A 19,293-nucleotide genomic window follows, 5' to 3' on the forward strand; every position below is an offset into this window, starting at 1 on the left:
CCTCGATTGCATTATAATTTTGCTGTGTGCCATAAATGTAAAGTGAGCTTGAGTGCACTGTGATATACGGCGTCAGCTTATTACATTTCCATAAAGCCGTCCGATATTTACTACGCTTTTATAACTTTGCTAAATGATTTTCTTCAGCCGCCAATGTGAAGCCATTACCATAGTAACAGTGTGATTTTCTCTATTCCGTTCGTGGGCTTCTTTGGTTTCACCGAAGTGGCACATTTTCCATTAAACTTTACAGCACGCAAAACTGTAAAGGTGAGAGTCGATCACCGTCACCACTGTAGTCAGAACACAGTCGGGAACTTTTCCCTTGGCCATTGGAAACAATTATTGGCTTAGATAGTGAATGACTTACAAAATTTGCATTGGCCTCCTTAAGCAAAGGACAGAGGAGAACATCACGAAAGGATGACCTACACATCTCTTAAGGGTGCAGCATCCAGACAGAGCTGCTGATGCTGCCTTGCCCGCATCCTGGGTAGGCACTCAGCTTCTGATCTCTCCCTGAGCTGCCCTGGGAGACTTGCTCCATCATCAGCCCAGACCTCAGGTCCCTCCCTCCGTTGTATTTCGTTACATTTACAAACCATGGTTACAGATTTTTTTTTAATTGCACTTTGCTTTTTTCTTAGACTGTCACATTCAATCCAGAAGAATGAGCTTCATGGACCTAGGGACCTTCTTTGCCTCAGTATCTTACATCCTGAGTATTAAGCACAATATTTAGCACACAATAGGCCTTAGATGACTCAACAGGAATTAAAATAAATGACATCATTTTTTTCTCATCAGTAGGGTCTTGAGTTCTCCAATTGCCAAAACCATGAAATGAAAACAAAAACTATAGTATTATTTTAAGAAAGGCAAACCTACAGTAACATTTTTAAAAAAAAGTAACACAGTTACTTTTTTTGTTCTTCAGGCCAAGGCATAATTGATGAAGCATCTCCCAGTCCTGACCTCAAGATCTCCCCGCTAAACACCTCTGTGGACCAAGTGCTAAGATACGAGACACGCACTAGCATGCCTGGCTGAGCTAGCCACCTCCAGTCTTCAATACACAGACCTTTTCTTAGACCATTTCGAAATGAAGCTTGGACTACGATGCTTGCCACGCTTCTACCAGCCCCTCCCTGGTGGCTTGACTGTCAAGTATATAGGACTACATCTTTGTCTTTGCTAATATTGCTCCCAATATGGTTCTGCCTCCGACCCACCCCACACCTCAACTGCTGAAGACATCAGGTCATTTCCATACTGAATGCTTTCTCTGCAGCAGGGGCGGATGTCCTCTTCTGCCCTGCTGTTGTGCAGGTAAAGATATGGGTGGGTGTCCTGCATGGAAGAGATGATCTGTTGAACTCTTCAAAAAAAAAAAAAAGCAGTAAATTTGATCTTGCATCTTCAGAATTATTTTTAATTTATAGGTTAGCATAAAGCTAAAATATTTCATTACGGTATTTTTAGTTTTTATTTTTGCATGTACGGTATATTTGCATGTACATATCTCTGTGTGTGCATTTGTGCGTGCAGGTACGCCCAGGCACATGGAAGCCAGAGACAGACATCCGATGTCTTTCTCAGTCACCCTCTATTTTCGAGACAAGATCTCTCACTGAACCTGAAGCTCACCTATTTATTAGATTCCTTGTCAGCGGGCTTTAGGTTTCTGCCTATTTCTGCTTCTGCCAGCACTGGAGTTAGGAGACTGGTAGGTACCTCAATGACTGGCTTTTTTGGTGGTGGATCCCAGGTTGGGTTTTCAATCTTGCATGGCAAGCAATTTATTGATTAGCCATCTCAACAGCCCCTCATTATGGATTTTTCATATTTATATGTCATTATATTTTGTTCTAATTGATCCCTTCGTCCTCTGCCCTCCTCTGTGCCTAGCCGCTTCCCCTCCCCAGACAGTCCCTCGCTCTGCTTTCATGGTACATGAGTTCCATTGCCCCCTCTTCCCCACTCTCTGAGGGTCTCTTCCTCCTCTCTCATGGACACACACATATAATCACAGACACACACAGCTACTTATACATAACTTTGAACCTAGGATCTGCAATGATAGAAACTGTGGTCATTGTATCTCTGTCCCTGACTTATCTCACTTAACATGATGCTTTTCAGAGCCATTCATTTTCCTGCAAATATCATGATTTCGTGTTTCTTTATCTAGTCATCCGTTGAAGGACATTTCAACTGGTTCCATTTCCTGACTATTGTGAATGCAGAAATAAGCAGGGATTAACAAGTATTTCTATAGTGTGTTGATTTAGAGTGTTACTGGCATACATATGTATATAATATCAGGGATTAACATACCAGCTCTTACAATGGCTGCACTAGTTTGGGGTCCCACCTGAAAATATTGAAAGGGTCTCCTTTTCCACATCTTCACCAATGCTTATGTTATTTGCTTTCTCGATGGTGGGCGCTGATTTGACTGAGGTGACTTGGATTCTCAAAGCAGGTGCATGCCCCTGATATGAGGATGTTCAACACTTTGTAGTGTGTACTGACCATTTGTACTGCTTAAGACTACTCAGTTGAGGAATCTACTCAGCGAGCCCACTTATCGACTGGTTGATTTAAGGGTATGGAGGGTGAGTTCTCAGTTCTTTATATAGTCTATGTATTAATCCCTGGTCTGAAATACCAATGGCAAATTTTTTCTACCATTCTGGAGGTTGTCTCTTTACTCTTGTTAATTTTGCCTTTGTTGTGTAGAAGTTTTTTTTTTTTTAAATTTTACATAACCTCACTTATTTCCCATACTACTGGAGCTTTTCCTGGAAAATTTTGCCTCTGCCTCTGTCCAGAAGAATCTTTGTGTTTTCCTCCAGCAGATTTAAAGTTCCAGTCCTTAATTAAGAGCTCCAATTCAATCAGAATTGGTTTTTGTGCCCAGTGAGAAATATGGATCTAGTTTCATTCTTTCCCATGTGGAAATCCAATTTTCCCACACTTTAATGAAGCCAGCTTTTCTCCAAAGTTTGTGTTTTACTTCTTTGTCAAAAATAACCTGATGGCAGCTCTTTGGCTTCAGGTTTTTTCTTTTCTGTTCTTCTATCTGTCTATTTTGTGCCAGTTGTAAGCTGGGGCATTTGTTGTTACTGTGACTCTGTAATGTAGTTTGAGATCAGGTATCTGTGGCACCTCTGCCATTGCTCCAAGTGTTGCTTTGGTTATTTGGGGTCTTTGTGTGTTCATATGACTTTTAGGGTTTTCCATATGTTTTTTTATAGTTTTGGAAGAATATAATTGAGATGGAGAGGAACTGTGCAAAAATCTGTAAACTGCTTTCAGTAATTTAGCCATCTTCACAGTATTAATTCTGCCAATCAGGAACACAGAAGGTCACGGTCATTTCTTCCTCTACTGCTTCCTCTAAATTCTCTCTTTTGTTGTCTTAGAAGTTTTTACTGTACAGGCCTTTGTTTTCTTCGTTGAGTTGATTCCTGGGTGGGTCTTTATTCCTTTTTTAGCCTACTGTGAATGTGGGTTTTTTTTTCCTTTTTCTTTTTTCCTTTCTCAGCAAGTTCAGTAGTGGTATGTAGAAAAACTACTAATTTTGTATGTTAATTTTGCATTGTGTTCCTTGTCTGTTAATTTTGTATTATGCTCCTTGTAAGCTAATTTTGTGCTCTGTTACTCTGCTCAAACTGCTTACTCTGTCTAGAAGTTCTCTAATGGAATCTGCAGGATCTTTTAAGCATAAGGTCATGTCCGAAAGCAGAGGTAATTTTCTTTCTTTCTTTCCTGTTTGTGTGCCTTTCATTTCTCTCACTTGTCTCATTGCCCACAGAACATTTCAAGTGCTCCACTAAAAAAGAGCAGTCACAGTGGGTACCTCTCTCGATTCTTCGAGGCCTCAGTCACAAAGGACTACTGAGCTTTGTTGAGAGTCTTTTCTGCATCGGTCGAAATGATCATGTGAGTTTTCCTTGTTTTATGATCATGTGTTTACGTACTGTATTACATTTAGTGATTTATGTATGTTGAACCAATCCTGCATCACTACCCTGAAACCACCTTGCCCATAGTGTATGATTTTCCTATTGTGTTCTTTAATTTGGTTTGCTAGAAATTTTACTCAGAATTCTTGCATCTGGGTTCATTTGGGAGGGTGACCTATAGTTTTCTTTTTCTGTTGTAGCCTCACCCAGTTCGGGTGACAAGGTAACGCTGCCTTTGTGAAATAGATTTGGCATGGCTCCTCCCTTTATGTTTTATGCAATGGTTTGAGGATCTTTGACGTGTGCCTTTCTTAAAGGGTCAGTAGAGTTTGGCAGCGGATTGGCCAGTCCTGGGCTTTTCCTTGTTAGACTGAATTATTTTCTTAATCTGAAGAAAGATAATTAAAAATTGAAAATCGCATTGAGTCAATCCAACAAAGGAAGACTATTTAGATGCCAAGATGTTTCTTAACAGCATCATGTGGCTTCATTAGAAAGCCTTGCTCTCCATAAAGCAGGCCAAGCAATTGCACCTGAGACTGTGAAGACAATGTCCCAAGATGTGATGCTTGGGCCCATGCCCACAAAGCTCAGCCAGCTTGCTCTGCTTCCCAACCTCAGTGGTGGCACCATGTAGTAGCCATACCACAATGGTCGCGAAAGGAATCTACTACGGGAAGGTGGAGAGACAACCCTTGGAAAGAATCCCAGGCCTCATTTTCCAGTCACAAAGGAACAGAATGACCACGTGCATGTGTGCAGGCCAGCACGTTAGCTGAGAGATTGACAGTATCATCTGCAAGATTATATGTGAATAAGTGTTCCCAGCTTCATTTTGGGGAGCCACAGGGGGTCTTGATGCTGAGTATGTTATCCTGTTCCTGAAAAGAGCCCCACATTATGGTTTCTAACATTCAAATTTATAAAGGAATGTTATTAAAAAGGCATTATGATTAATTATAATGGGCACACTTAGTGATGTTTAATGAAAAGACAAATAATAATTACATAATTTCAAATACAGGAGAACTAGCTGAAGCTGTTCATGATTCCTTTGATATCTTTTCTAAAGTATAATTTTCTTTCTTTAGAGCTATTATTTTCTATTAGTTCAACAAGACAGAAGTGTTACCTTTTTTTATTTCTTGGACTGATTTTAAAAATTCCTTTGGTCAAATTGATTTGAAAAAAAACAACAACAATGCTTTGAGATAGACTACAGCAAAATATTCAACAAAAAATTCACCAGAGCAAAAACAGTTACTCTCCTGTTATTATCCAGAAATTCTTTCTCAAAATCAATATTAATTAAGTATACTGTAACAAATGAATTCACGATGGAGAAGTAATCAAAACAATGCCAGCATTTGTGGCCAAGCCTACAGGGCTTAATCACTGCCATGTGTTGCCACCTTATTGGCAATTCAGCATAAATAGCGGGGCCGAATCCTCCAGGGGTGGAACAGTATACTTCCTGTAAAGAGTTCTGTTTTCTTTTTGCCATCAACGCATGTGAGGCAAACCTCCACGCATGCATTCATTCCACAAGCAACATGGCCTCACCACTCTGCAGCCAGTGCCATCGGAGGGGTAAAATCTATAACGTGGAGGGCCCAGCGCATAATCCGGAACGATGACAGATGAATACTAACTATAACGTTTTGAGATAAATGCTCCTAGAGCTACCACAGTGTAAAGACTATGCCGTCAGGAGAGGGTTCCCAGGTACAAGCTTGGGAAAAAAATGTCAGAGGTCTTAGGCTTGTGTTCCTCTCTGGCAAGATACAGAAGAATGATCTCCAAGGAGTGGCCAGCATGGCTATGGGGAGTTCCGTTACTTTGTGTAATATTTTTTCACGTTACTTTCTACAAAATTAATTTATTCCATATAAAATGTTCTTGGCTCCGGGGCTGTGTCCTGACATTTCACTGCTTTTTAATTTCTGAAATCGTAAATACTGTTGTCAGGGCTGCATGCCCACAGTCCCCTTTGTGGGTCCGGGGCTGCGGTTCTCAACCTGTCGGTCACAACTACCAAGGTGCGTCTCTTCCACCACAGCCCTGGAGAAGCAGAGGCAGACAGGTTTCTGTGAGTTTGAGATTTCTGGGTGAGCCGTTCTCAACGGGTGGGTCTCAACCCTTTCATAGTGGCAGCCTAAACCCATCAGCAAACACAGATATTTATATTATGACTCAAGACAGTAGCCAAATTACAGTTATGAAATAGCAACAAAAATAATGTCATGGTTGGGAGTCACCACAACGCGAGGAACTGTATTAAGGGCCACAGCATTAGGAAGGTTGAGAACCACTGATCTAATGAATAGAGTCTATGTGAGCCCCCCCCCCCCGCAGCCCAAATACTTCTGAATTTGAAAATGCAGAAGTCCAGGAATAACTTCTATGGATAAAGATCAGCTATACTCATCAAAAGAGAGAAAATGGGGAACCGGACAGCAGCCGTGGCAGCTTCTGCCCAGTGTGACACAGGACAGTAGTAAAAGAGAATCTCGCGAAGTATAAAAAATAAAATGATATGTAATTAAAGGTTCATATTTTGAACCAATCATGTTTTATGTTCAAACCTATATTTTCCTGTACCAGTGTACAGAGTGAACCTTTTTCTGACCATAGACTTGCCAAGTTGAGTTGCCAGTAACGCTTCTCACGGGGGCCTCAACTCAGGGACAAGAATGGGCTCCTGTCTTCATCAATTTGGGGTTTGTCTTTGTTTTTGCTGTTGTTGTTTTCAGCAAAATCTCTTTCTATAGCCCAAAAGGTGCATGGAATTCACTTTGTACCCCAGGCTGGCTTTCAATTCACAACAATCCTCCTGCCTCACCCTCCCAAGTGCCAGGATTACCAGTGTGAGCTTGTTTATGAAGGGAGATGACTACAAAACCAGTCTCGAATCTCACAGCTGATGGTCTACTCTCACACCCCATCTGGCAGGCAGGCTTACACAACCACCCTTGTTGTCCTCTGAAACACCCCATGTTGGTCTCATGGAACATCTCCCTTTATATCCAGGTCGTTCATCCATTATGTATGTTTATACAATTGAAATTATGACCAAGTACACAGTTGAAGAACAAACCAAACTGCCATCAGCTATGCCTACAGTTTATGAGGTGGCTGCAAAATCCTTTGGATCCAAACCAGTGTTTGTTTCCCAACTTTAGTGTGTCTGTGATTCCACTGGCGATCCTGTTACATGAGAGTCCAGGTTAGAGATGGGGCAAGGCTTTTGGCTGGCATCTGTCTGTCTGTTTGCTTGCTTGCTTGCTGCTTAAGAGATAAGACCTCCCAGTGCTGCCCAATCTAGACCCAAACTTTCAGGCTATGGAGATTCTGTCACCAGCCTTCCAAGCCGCTGTGTGTCTACAGTTGTGTGTATCCAACTACCTTAGAATTCAAATGTCTAAGAAACGTTTAGTGATGGTTTTATATCTGGCTCACAGACAGCACTTTTCAAGACCCTTCAACAGTGTTTACTCTGTCTTGTCTACGCACTGGTCACCTAAGTCCACCCTAAGAGATGCTAACGTAAGCAGAGCAATACCTTGGAATCACCATCTTAAAGACTGACCAAGTGAAACAGTGTAGCTTACAACTTGGCCATTTCATGAGGTATGATGCTCAGGTCGTGGTTTCTTCAGAGAAATGGGGAGTGTTTATTACTCCAGTGAGTGGACGCTTTAATTGAAGTCAGGGGAACTGACAACCCTCAGGGTTAACAAAGCAATGCTTTTAAAACTGACTTCTGTCTAAGACTTCTGATTTCCTCTCTAGAAAACCCATTGATTTTCCAACGCAGTGTATAGTATAAGGTAACCTGTGAAGTCGTGGTTTATTCTAACAAACGTGTGCTGGTGTGGCAATACTATTTTTACCTGAGTAATCCCATAGAGATTGGGGTCGCTTAATATACAGCGGGGGCAGCTGCCATTTTTGTCAATGTACTTTTATTGGGACATGGTCACACTCATTCACTACACATTACATACTGTCTATGGCTGCTTGAGGAATGTCACAACAAAGTATGCAGCCTACAGAGACTAGAATATTTACTGTCCGGATCATAACAAAATATTAAGCAACCGCTGATGAATGGGACCATCCATCAAAGCTCACAGAAAAGCACAACCTGCCTGGCAGTTCCTCACAATAGGAACAAGCCTAGTTCCTAAAGTCAGAGATACCTTTGAGTATTTCTATTAATGATCTATTTTATGATCACTTAAAATATCGGATGGCGGGTGGGAGCCTTAAATGTTGGCCAGAGTGTGGTTCTAAATTCAGTGGGAAATTGAAGCGTGGCCTTAAATTGAAGTCAGGTAACGAAAGGAAAGTGGGCTCGATGAAACCCAGCTCTGGGAGGTGACAGCGGTCCAGAAATGGATTCCTTGTTCTAACTTCCCTTTGTTTGTGCTGTGGCAATATGGGAACCCGTTCTGCTAAGCCCAGGAGCAATTGTTACAGCCTGGGCTGCGAGCTTTCAACAAGGGAGCTCCTAGGCGGGGCCTCTCTCAAGTTCTTCAAACTGCTTCTACTAATTGATTGTCTTTTCTTTAGAGTCCAAAATAGAACACTATCCTTTCCATCAATTTTCTCAGCAGTCTGCAAATGTACTATTTATTGTGTATAACGTCCTCCTTAAGTAACATTCAATCATCTTTCCAAGCAATTTCAGTGAGCAATGTTCCCGGAGATGCTTAACAGCCCGCGCAGCCTAGCCACCGCGTGCAGCCACTGCATCCGGCGCGGCCCGTGACAGACGGCTAATGGCAGAGCTCTTTAAGCTTATAATTTCTTTAGACTTTTCTTGACAGTGTTGAAAAATGAACGGCGCAGTTTGCATTTCCATGAGCTATTCTTAAAGCGTCCTTTGTTCGGGCTGCATGAAATGAGATGATAAATCAAATGCATCGCAACGTCATTTGGGGAGGAGAGGTAAGACACCCCATCAAGCTGGATTTCAGCATTTTACTCGATATATTTATGTTTCTGTTTTCAAGTGCATTTCGTCAAATGCTCTGGCTCCATCTATAGCTAGCATTAATAATTTGGATTCAAAGTTGGTACACATTGTCGGTGTGTGGGAACTAAAGCGGTTATTATTCAAACACTGTCATTTATAAGGGGCTGGAGAGAAGGCTCAGTGGTTAGGAAAACTGGCCACTCTTCCAGAGGACTCAGATTCAGTTCTCGGCACCCACATGGCAGCGGCTTGTAACCGTCCCTAACTCCAGGCAACCCAGTGCCTTCGTTTGGCCTCCACAGGCACCGTGCACACAAATGGTACACAGACATATGCACAGGAAAAACATTTATACACACAAAATAAATAAACAAAATAGAATAAAAATTTAAGGGAAAAAAATCTAGACACAGAAAGACAAATATTACATATTCCTCCTCACAGGTGAAACCTTAAAAGTGTTGTTTTTATTGACGTAGCAAATAGGATAGTGGTCGCTAGAGGCTGAGAATGACAGAGAGAAAAGAAACAGGGGGCCTGGGTTCTAAGTGCTAAAATACCGTTAAGTGAGAAAAATAGGTTCTCAGAAAGGTGACTACGGTTTATTACTATTGCTGATGTTATATCTTTAAAGAACCAAAAGAGAGGAGCTGGAAAGCTGCCAGCACAGAGATGCAAGTAAAATATGGAAATATTAAATAACCCTGACTTGACTGTTACACATCGTAAGCATGTATCGGATTATCACACCCTCTCATTAATATGTACAAGTGTTGGATAGAAAGTAATAAAACTAGCTGTTACCGCTTTGTTTAAATGAAAATCCTCATGTAGATTATGAGTGATTTGTTTCTTTCTTTGTTTGTTTTATAGTTATAATGAGTGAAGGCAAAACAGCCTTTTATTGACTAAGGAAAAGCATCATTAGGTATACAAAGATGAACCAGAAGGCTGCCCGAAGATAACTCAGACATCCACAGGTATGAGGTACTCTTGGTAGACTCCTGAACCCTTAGACTGGAGGTCAGTGAAATTTATTGGTGCCCATCACACAACCTCACCACTGTTGAGTGCTTTGAGAAAAGCAAACAGCAGGCCACACCCAGCCTCACTAGTATCACTAGCACGGATATAATCAGCCAGGCACACACACCGTCACCAGCCTATCCTATAAGCTCAGCCAAGTCCCAGTTTCCTGGTCTCTGCAGAAGGCACAGGACCTTCCAGGAAAGTCTCCGGGCGGCAGGTGGGCCTGTGTTCCAGAAGTACGTTTCAGCTCACCGTCTAATCTTGGTACCTACTCTCAAGCGAGGAAAGGCACAGCTAAAGGAAGGCCTGGCTGGCTCTGGGTCACATTCCTGAGGGCGCTGGGCTGCTGCCAAGAGACATTCTCAGGCCCCACTTGTCGAAGGGCAAGGCGTATGACCCCAGCTTCTAGACAATTTGCTTATCTCAAATACCTCTCACTTCATCCATGGAAAAATATTTCTCCTATCCCTTGATCTCAAGTTAGATATTAATGTCTAAATGATTTGACGGTAATAATTCTAGGGAACGGACTGTAAGGTCTTTGAGATGCCAGCTAAGCACTTCTTCAGACTGCCCTTGATCGGAACACTTACCGAATGGGCTCTTGGCCCTGAGTTTATTTCTCCATAATGCACATTCCTATCACATCATCTATGATGATGGATCTTAAATAAATTACAGGCAATGGCGTACACATCCACTTCTCAGCTCCACGATGCTGACGTACGCAAAATTTAATCGGCCACTGAATGAGAAGAGGTTTGGCTCCGCCTGGGTGAGCTAGGGAGGTTTCAGGAAGGGCGTGAGATTCCAATGGGGTCTTGTAGTTCACCAGGCAAAAGAAAGAATGTCACAGACACACACACACACACACACACACACACACACACACACACACTCCAAGCCAAAAGAACAGACTGTACAAACGTAAGTAGACAAAGCAAGCTGCCTGCTGTGCTCAGACTGTTGGATACCCACGGCAACTGACAGTGGAGTAGGAGACACTGGGAAAGAAACAGGGAGGGCCCACAAACGGCCAGCAGCGGATTGCTTTTGCTTCCTTCCTCTTATTTTAGATCCAGCATCCCACAGCAAGAGACGGGGGAAGGACAGTGGGAGTGTGTCATTCCTTCCAACCATGGACAAGAGACAGGGGAGGGGATGGGGGAGCGGCTCATTCTCTTAAATGTGAACTCACAGACCTGGCTGATTGAACAGTTTCCTAGGCCCCATCCCGCTCCTTCAGTCAGAGACTGTAGTACTTGAATCCAGGAATCTGGGCTTTCTAAGCATCTAACTTGTAAATCACAGCCTGGAATACAGCGGCATATACAGGAAATTGCCTTGGTGAATGTGTGCGATTTCTTCAGATGCAAAAGGGAGGGGCGGAGAGGTCTTAAATAGTTAAAAGACAAAATCTTTGAAGTCCTTCTGCCAGGCCGTGGCATTTGCAAGAGGAAGAAGTGGTTATCCAAAGGTAAGAGGCATCTCTGCCTTTGAAGCAACATTGGTGTGATGTGAATCAAACCATTCATGCAGAGAACAAAAGCACTTTTGACTCCAGGAACTGGCTAAGAGGGTAACTTAAATAAACAGGGAGGAAAATAGATACGAGGAAAAAAAAGGTCAACTGAGTCAGAGCTCTTGGTGCTTGGACTGGAGCAGTGCCGAGGGCCGACTGGACTGAGTCTGTGCTCATCCACTGGCTCAGAGGTTCACAGCCTGAAGTCACCTGAAGTCCCACTGTGAGGTCAGTTCAAAGGGACAAAGGTCGGGAGGTTCTTTTTAATATTTCAAAACATTGAGTGGAGTACTTCTCCCAGGAAAGTTCAAAGAACAGAGAGATCTGGCCCACCTAGAGATGAGGACAGGACGTGCTAAAAAGATTTGGGCAGCATGCCACAAGGGTTATATTTGTGATAGCTTGATGTGAGGCCGGAACATCTGTATTTCCTTTCCAATACAAAACAATGCCGAGAGAACACGTTTGGGAGGAAAATATGCCTAAGCGGCCTCCCCATTTCCTCTGCGTTGGCTGAAATGACCAAATTTGGCAGGTATCCCATTAGTAAATGTGGCGAGATAGGTTAGTACTTAGTTATCATTCGCTTAGTAACGTCAAATCCATCAAAACCTGATTCCACGGAGACACTTTCTGTTAAAGGAGTCGAAGAGTGAAACTTTGAGATTAATTACCTTTGACTGGTGTTCTCTTCTATTCTCTGCTAAATAATTTTGTCTAGAAAGTTCTCAATGGAATAGTCCCAGGAGGAGTAATTTTCTCCTCTCTTTCTCCTCTCACTCCTGTCCTCCATATGAACTACTATCTTCTGAATGGAGATGTTGGTACTGGCCAGGTGCCTGGTGCTCTGATGTGGAGCTTGGGCCTCTGACACTTTCCACCACAGAAAAAAAAAACAAAACAAAAACAAAACAAAACAAAAAAACCACCAGCAACCTGGAGGCATGGTTCGCAGACCGGCTATTCCAGAGCCAGTCTTGCATAGGGTGTGCCACGAGGCTCATGTTCATCCGATGTTGGTGACCAGTAACACGACTGTGTTCTGAAGACTTGGGAGAGATAACTAAAATTTAACACATTTTCATAAATATCAAATAGTCTCAATCTAAAAGCATACAAGACGAAAAACAGAAGTCTATCGACCTCAATAGTTGCTAAAATTCAACAAAAAGGTTGTGTGTGTATTTAGGGGCCAAGGAAGTACATTTAATAAAACAGGGCACATGGTCCCCCTGCACGGATGGTTAAAGGGCCCGGCTATGGCTTCATCACTTCTTCTGCAGTTACACATTTGCTGTTGTGCCAACTGGTTTTATGTCAACTTGACGCAAGCTAACGTCATCTGAGAGGAGGGAACCACAATTTAGAAAATGTCTCTGTGAGGTCCAGCTGTAAGGCATTTTCTGAATTAGTGATTGATGAGGGAGGACCCAGCCTATTGTGGGTACTGTCATCCCTGGGCTGATGGTCCTTTGTTCTTTACAAACAAACCAAGCGAACCAGAAGAAGCAAGCCAGTAAGCAGCACCCCTCCATGGCCTCGGCATCAGCTTCGGCTGGCAGGTTCCTGCCCTGCTTGAGCTCCTGTCCTGACTTTCTTTAGTGATGAACTGAAATAGGGAAGTCTAAGTTAAAAAATAAACCCACTCCTCCTCAACTTGCTTTGCGGTCATGGTGTTGTCATGGCAGCAACAGAATCCCCAACTAAGACAACTGTCATGGCAATTGCAACCAGGTTCTAACAGTATTGCCAAAAGACGTCTTCTCGTTGTACCGTTTTAACATATGAGCAAAAGTACATGGAGAGACACCTATGGCTAGTTAAGAATACCCACCAGGTGCTTTATGGTAAAACAAACAAGCAAACAACGACATCAAAACAGTAGCTGTCAGTTATTAATCCACATCATCGCTCTTGGGTTAATAGGAAGACTCAACCCAAATCCAGCCACACTCACAGAATCCAGTTAGAGACCAAAACGAACAGCTCATGAGATCTTTATTCTCTCCACTGAAAATAGGGATTGTCTCAAATGTTTCGGCCAAAATGCATGTCCTTCACATCAAGCACGCCAAGAGCTTGTTCCTGCCATCTCTTTTGCTAACAAGCTATTCCCAAGCATTTCTATTATCACTACAGGAATTAGAGAAAAGATCTGGTGTTAAGCTGACATAAAGATAGCTAACTGCTGGCAGAAGCTGCCTGTGGAATGCAGCCTCACTGATCAAACATGACCTGACAGCCCCGGGAGCGTGAATTCCTGATCCGGGCTGTTACTGAGCGCTCCTAGTGTTTAGCCTAAATTCACACACGTGTCCACACACGACTCAAAGCGGGTTGGAGGGGATAAGCTAATCAGTTTCTTATTGCTAATAAGCATATTTTAACACCAGGAAGATGCTAAATTAAATGTAAAATTACACACTAAGACAAAATGTATTCTCATATGAAGAAAGATATATATATATATATATAACTTTGATATATATATATGTATATATATATACACACACACATATATATGATGTCAATTGGTCTTGTGATATTTAATACACTTTATTCTGTTACAGTAACAGCTCAGTTTATTGATTCCAGTTTGAAATACATGTTCCGGATCTGGAGAGAGTCGGCAGTTAGACAACACTGGTTGCTCTTCCAGAAGATCGGGATTCAAATCCTAGCCCTCACACAGCAGCTAACAACCATCCCCTCCAGTACCAGGGGAAGCAATGTCCCCTTCTGGCCTCCAAGAACATAAGGCATACATATAATATACAGATATACATTTAGACAGAACATTCTTACAAGTGAAATAAAATGTTTTATTTTTCTTTTTGATACAGGTTTTCTTTGTGTAGCCTTGGCTATCCTAGAAATCACTCTGTAGACCAGACTGGCCTCAAACTCAAAGAGATCCACCTACCTCTGCCTCCAAAGTGCTGAGGTTAAAAGCGTGCGCTACCACAGCCCAGCATAAAATAACATGTTGGAAAAGTTGGTTTAAATGTTTCAGTCTAAATTAGAGTCTTATTTTTGTCCAGTACTCCAACTCTTCAAAAGCTTTAAGTTTTGCTGTATTTACATTTTAGGTATTTATCCAGAATTCACCTCCATAAGAAGAATTTAGATTTCTGCCTTTATACTAAAAGATAGAGAACTTTGCTTAGATTTTCTGTTTATTAATTATCATGGACTTGTTTCTCAAATGCTCATATTTTGAGATGATATGGGCTTGTCCTCTCTTCCAGTAAAGAATTATAGGGGATAGCATTCCAGGGATCACCAAGTATTGTACAAAGAGCCTGGGAGAGAGAAGAGCTTGGGAAATGAGGAGAAGGAGCATTTTAAAAAGGAGGTTTGTAGCAGGGTGGTGGTGGCACACACCTTTGATCCCTGCACTCCGCAGGCAGAGGCAGGCAGGTCTATGAGTCTGAGGCCAGCCTGGTCTACAGAGCAAGTTCCAGAACAGCCAGGGACACAGAGAGAGAAACCCTTGTCTCGAAAAAAACCAAAAGAAAAGAAAAATAGGAGACTTGTATTTCATTCCAGAAATCAAGGGCCACTGGAAGATGCTAAGCAAGGAGAGATGTAATCAGAGTCTCTCTATGAGGGCAGCATTGAAGGATGTGAGATAGAAACAGGAAACCAGCTAAGGACAGCCACAGTCCCCCAGATGAAAGGGACAGATGAACGGTGTGCTGGTGCAGCAGCTGGGCAGAGTAGGCAGACACTTGAAGGGTTTGGGAAGCTGAATCCAACAGGCTATGCATCGGCACAGAGCTCTCTTCTGTAAGGAAAGTAATCTGTGCATCCCTCTGATGGGCTTTGGGCTATGTCCATGGACAAGGCAGTCATGATACTTCATAAGCTTTGCGATGCCTGTCTATTCAAATATCAGAAAAGGGAAGCAATCTTTGCACATTTCCAAATGACTGCCTCCCCAGACCTTCATATGGCCCATCTCAACCCTCATTACTTATCATTCGGGGATTCATTGGACAGTCACCGATTCTTGTTTATTTTTCAGTTTAGCATGTAAAAATCACTTTAATAAAACAGAGAAGGGCCTATATTGGCCACAAAGTCACATTTATCTAAACTGTTGTTACTCTGAACAACACAATCACCATGCTCCCACACATTATCTAAGTAATCTTTGGGCAGTAGCACGGGCTTGTTGTTCAAGAGACAATTAGATGGCTAGAAACCAAATATGAGTGAGTACATCCCATGCTCCTCTTTTTGGGTCTGGCTTACCTCACTCAGGATAGTGTTTTCTATTTCCATCCATTTGCATACAAAATTCAAGAAGTCCTTGTTTTTTACTGCTGAGTAGTACTCTAATACGTATATATTCCATACTTTCTTCATCCATTCTTCCATTGAAGGGCATCTAGGTTGTTTCCAGGTTCTGGCTATTACAAACAATGCTGCTATGAACATAGTAGAGCACATACTTTTTTTGGTTTCTAGCCATAAACAAAGGACATTGAGCCTATAATTAGTGATTCTAGAGAAGCTAAATAAGGAGAACCAAAAAAAAAAACATATAGGCATCCTCCTGAATATTAACCTTCATCAGGCGATGAAAGGAGACAGAGACAGAGACCCACATTGGAGCACCGGACAGAAATTTCAAGGTCCAAATCAGGAGCAGAAGGAGAGAGAGTATGAGCAAGGAACTCAGGACCGCGAGGGGTGCACCCACACACTGAGACAATGGGGATGTTCTATTGGGAACTCACCAAGACCAGCTGGCCTGGGTCTGAAAAAGCCTGGGATAAAACCGGACTCGCTGAACATAGCGGACAATGAGGACTACAGAGAACTCAAGAACAATGGCAATGGGTTTTTGACCCTACTGCACGTACTGGCTTTGTGGGAACCTAGGCAGTTTGGATGCTCACCTTACTAGACCTGGATGGAGGTGGGTGGTCCTTGGACTTCCCACAGGGCAGGGAACCCTGATTGCTCTTTGGGCTGAAGAGGGAGGGGGACTTTATTGGGGGAGGGGGAGGGAAATGGGAGGCGGTGGCAGGGAAGAGACAGAAATCTTTAATAAATAAATAAATAAATTAAATTAAAAAAAGAGACAATTAGATGAAGCAAAGAAAGCTTTAGCAAGAGACAGACCTCTCGGTCCAGGTATTGGTTCCCAACTGACCACCTATGTGATTGTGCACAGGTGAACGACCTGAATTCTTTGGACCTTGCCTGCTTGTTGTCTCCAGTGATTCTCGTACTTAATGTCGCTTGCACTGGATTGTGTGTGCGATAGGCGTTCAGAAAGGTTAGCTATTATTACTACTTAATTTTCTCTTCATGGCCTCTTTTACTTTCCTAATGAGACTGTCCAGAACTAAGAGGACCTATACTCTAAGGTTGGAAGAGCATGCCCAGTGTGAGGTCCCTGTCCTGAAGGCATATGGCATCTCAGGTATAACGTACACGTCTTCTGTGGGCACAAATATTTGGAATAGGCAGGCGCTTACCACAAGGCTGACCTAAAGCTGAAACTTCGAAGCTCGTCTCTTGAGGGCCCATGGACTCATCTGCCTGAGTGTCACAGCCTCTAATGCTCAATATTTTTAATTAAAACTTTCATTCTGAGAGAAAGAATCTAGGAATGAGAAAAACCAGAGTGGGTGCCCTGGCTGCTGAAGTTACCCACATAGCATAGAGCCTCAAGGTCAAGGACCATTTAACAGAGCTTAGAAAAGAGATTTTCAGACTCTGAACATCTGAAAACCATTAGGTTAAATATAATTCCAGGCATCGTACTCAGTTTAGGTCAATTCAGCTCGTACAGGCCCCATTTCCCTGCTGAATAACTATAATTTGTCCTATGTACTTAAGGGAGCCCGTTTTTGGCCACTGTAACTCTACAATTAATTTGAGAATAAACCATTTGAGAATTTGTTGGTCTGACTGCAAATATCACTGCCTTTCATGGTCAAGGTCCCTCATCAGACTCCGACCTTTCAGTTTTATCTTTGTTATCTTAAAGGTCAAGTGTGTCTAAGCCTTGAAGCTACCGACAGCCAAACCAAGCCTGGGGTAATCTTCCAATGCTTTTCCCTGTATTGATCCTTGGCTTCCATCCCAGAGCTCCACCCCAGGAATTCCTACATGTTTGCTCTTCAAAGACTCTTGCAAAAAAACAGTCACTAGCCATTCCCAGCACCATCTAAGCACATGTGATAAGCCAGGACAACACGCCATCATTTCTTCCCTTCCTAGGGCCTAGCACAAGGATTTCAGCAAGAACCTAGTTGAGAATAACGACAGCATTCGCCAAGTTATCCACGGTCAGTACCTTACAAGTCACATTGAATTGGTACTGAGGAGAGGTTCTTTCCACGGTATTTGTGAATCAAGACCCACCCTGAAAGAATTGCATTCTCAGATATATGCCTTGTGATGTTTGGTATGAAAATAATAATACTCTGTACCCTGCTCTCTGGACTTCATATGGATTAGTGATGGAATTCTAATGAAATCCCCTAAGGAAACTATCATCACCACCCCCCCAGCTTTATAGATAGGGGGGTTGGAGAAAGAACAGAGAGCACAAAACTTGCTACCTAAGAGCTTGGGAGATGAAGCCATAATCACGGTTAGCGAGTTTTTAGAGGTGAGGGGCTGTGTGCTTGCTGTGCCAGAATGATGACCTGAATCCAGATATCAGCACTGGTGGAAGGAGCCTAACCCTGCAATCCCAGCACTGGAGGAGGGGGGACAGGGACAGAAGGGTCACTGAAGCTTACTAGCTACAAGCCTAACCTGAGGTTTAGTGAGAGACCTGTCTCAAGGGAATAAGGTAGAGAGGTAGGGTAATACAACTCCACGTATGTACACGCACACATGGCATATACCTCACTCACACACACTCATATACATATATACACACACAATCCCCTCACCCCCCAGAAATGTGCCATACATAGCTATGTATTAAATGAAACCCAGTTATTCCAGCTCCATTACCTGAGACCCTATAGGCCAGTGGTTCTCAGCCTTCCTAATGCTGTTACCTTTTGACAGAGTTCCTCATGTTGTGGTGACCCTCCCCACACACACACCCTCACCATAAGCTTATTTCATTGCTACTTCATAACTCTAATTTGCTACTGTTATGAGTTATAATGTAAGTATCTGATATGCAGGATATCTGATATGCAACCCCTGTGAAAGGGTCATTCAACCCCCACAGGGGTCTTGATCCAGAGACTGAGAACTGTTGCTATAGGCTTTCTCAATCTGCATTGTTAGCATTGTACACCAGATAACTGGTTGGTTGTTGGGGACTGTGTTTGTTCCTTTTCTCGTTGTTACAATAGCCGATAAGAGCAAGAAGCAAAGGTTTGTTTTGACAACCATGAAAGGCGGGCATGGGGACAGGAGCATGAGGCAGCTGGTTACACGGTGTACACAGTCAGGAAGCAGAGAGCTGTGAACCCTGGCTAGCATTGCTTTCCCATCTTTCCCTCATTCTGGGCGCCAGTGAGCGCTTGGGATGGTCCCATTCACACTACAGTGGGTCCGCCACCAAAAAACCTAAAATTCCCTAGACAATCTATCACAGACAAGTCCTAAAGTATGTCTCTTAGATGATAGACAGTCACTATAAACCATCACAGGGCTGTAAGGTACATTGGAGGAGGATTCACAGCATCCTTTTCCTGGATGCCTGATTTGGTTAAAAAATAAAGAAACTGCCTTGGCCCATTTTATTGGTTAGAACATAGGTGGGTGGAGTAAACAGAACAGAATGCTGGGAGGAAGAGGAA

Source organism: Microtus ochrogaster, chromosome 24, assembly GCF_000317375.1.
Source record: "Microtus ochrogaster isolate Prairie Vole_2 chromosome 24, MicOch1.0, whole genome shotgun sequence".
In the NCBI taxonomy this organism is placed as follows: Eukaryota; Metazoa; Chordata; class Mammalia; order Rodentia; family Cricetidae; genus Microtus; species Microtus ochrogaster.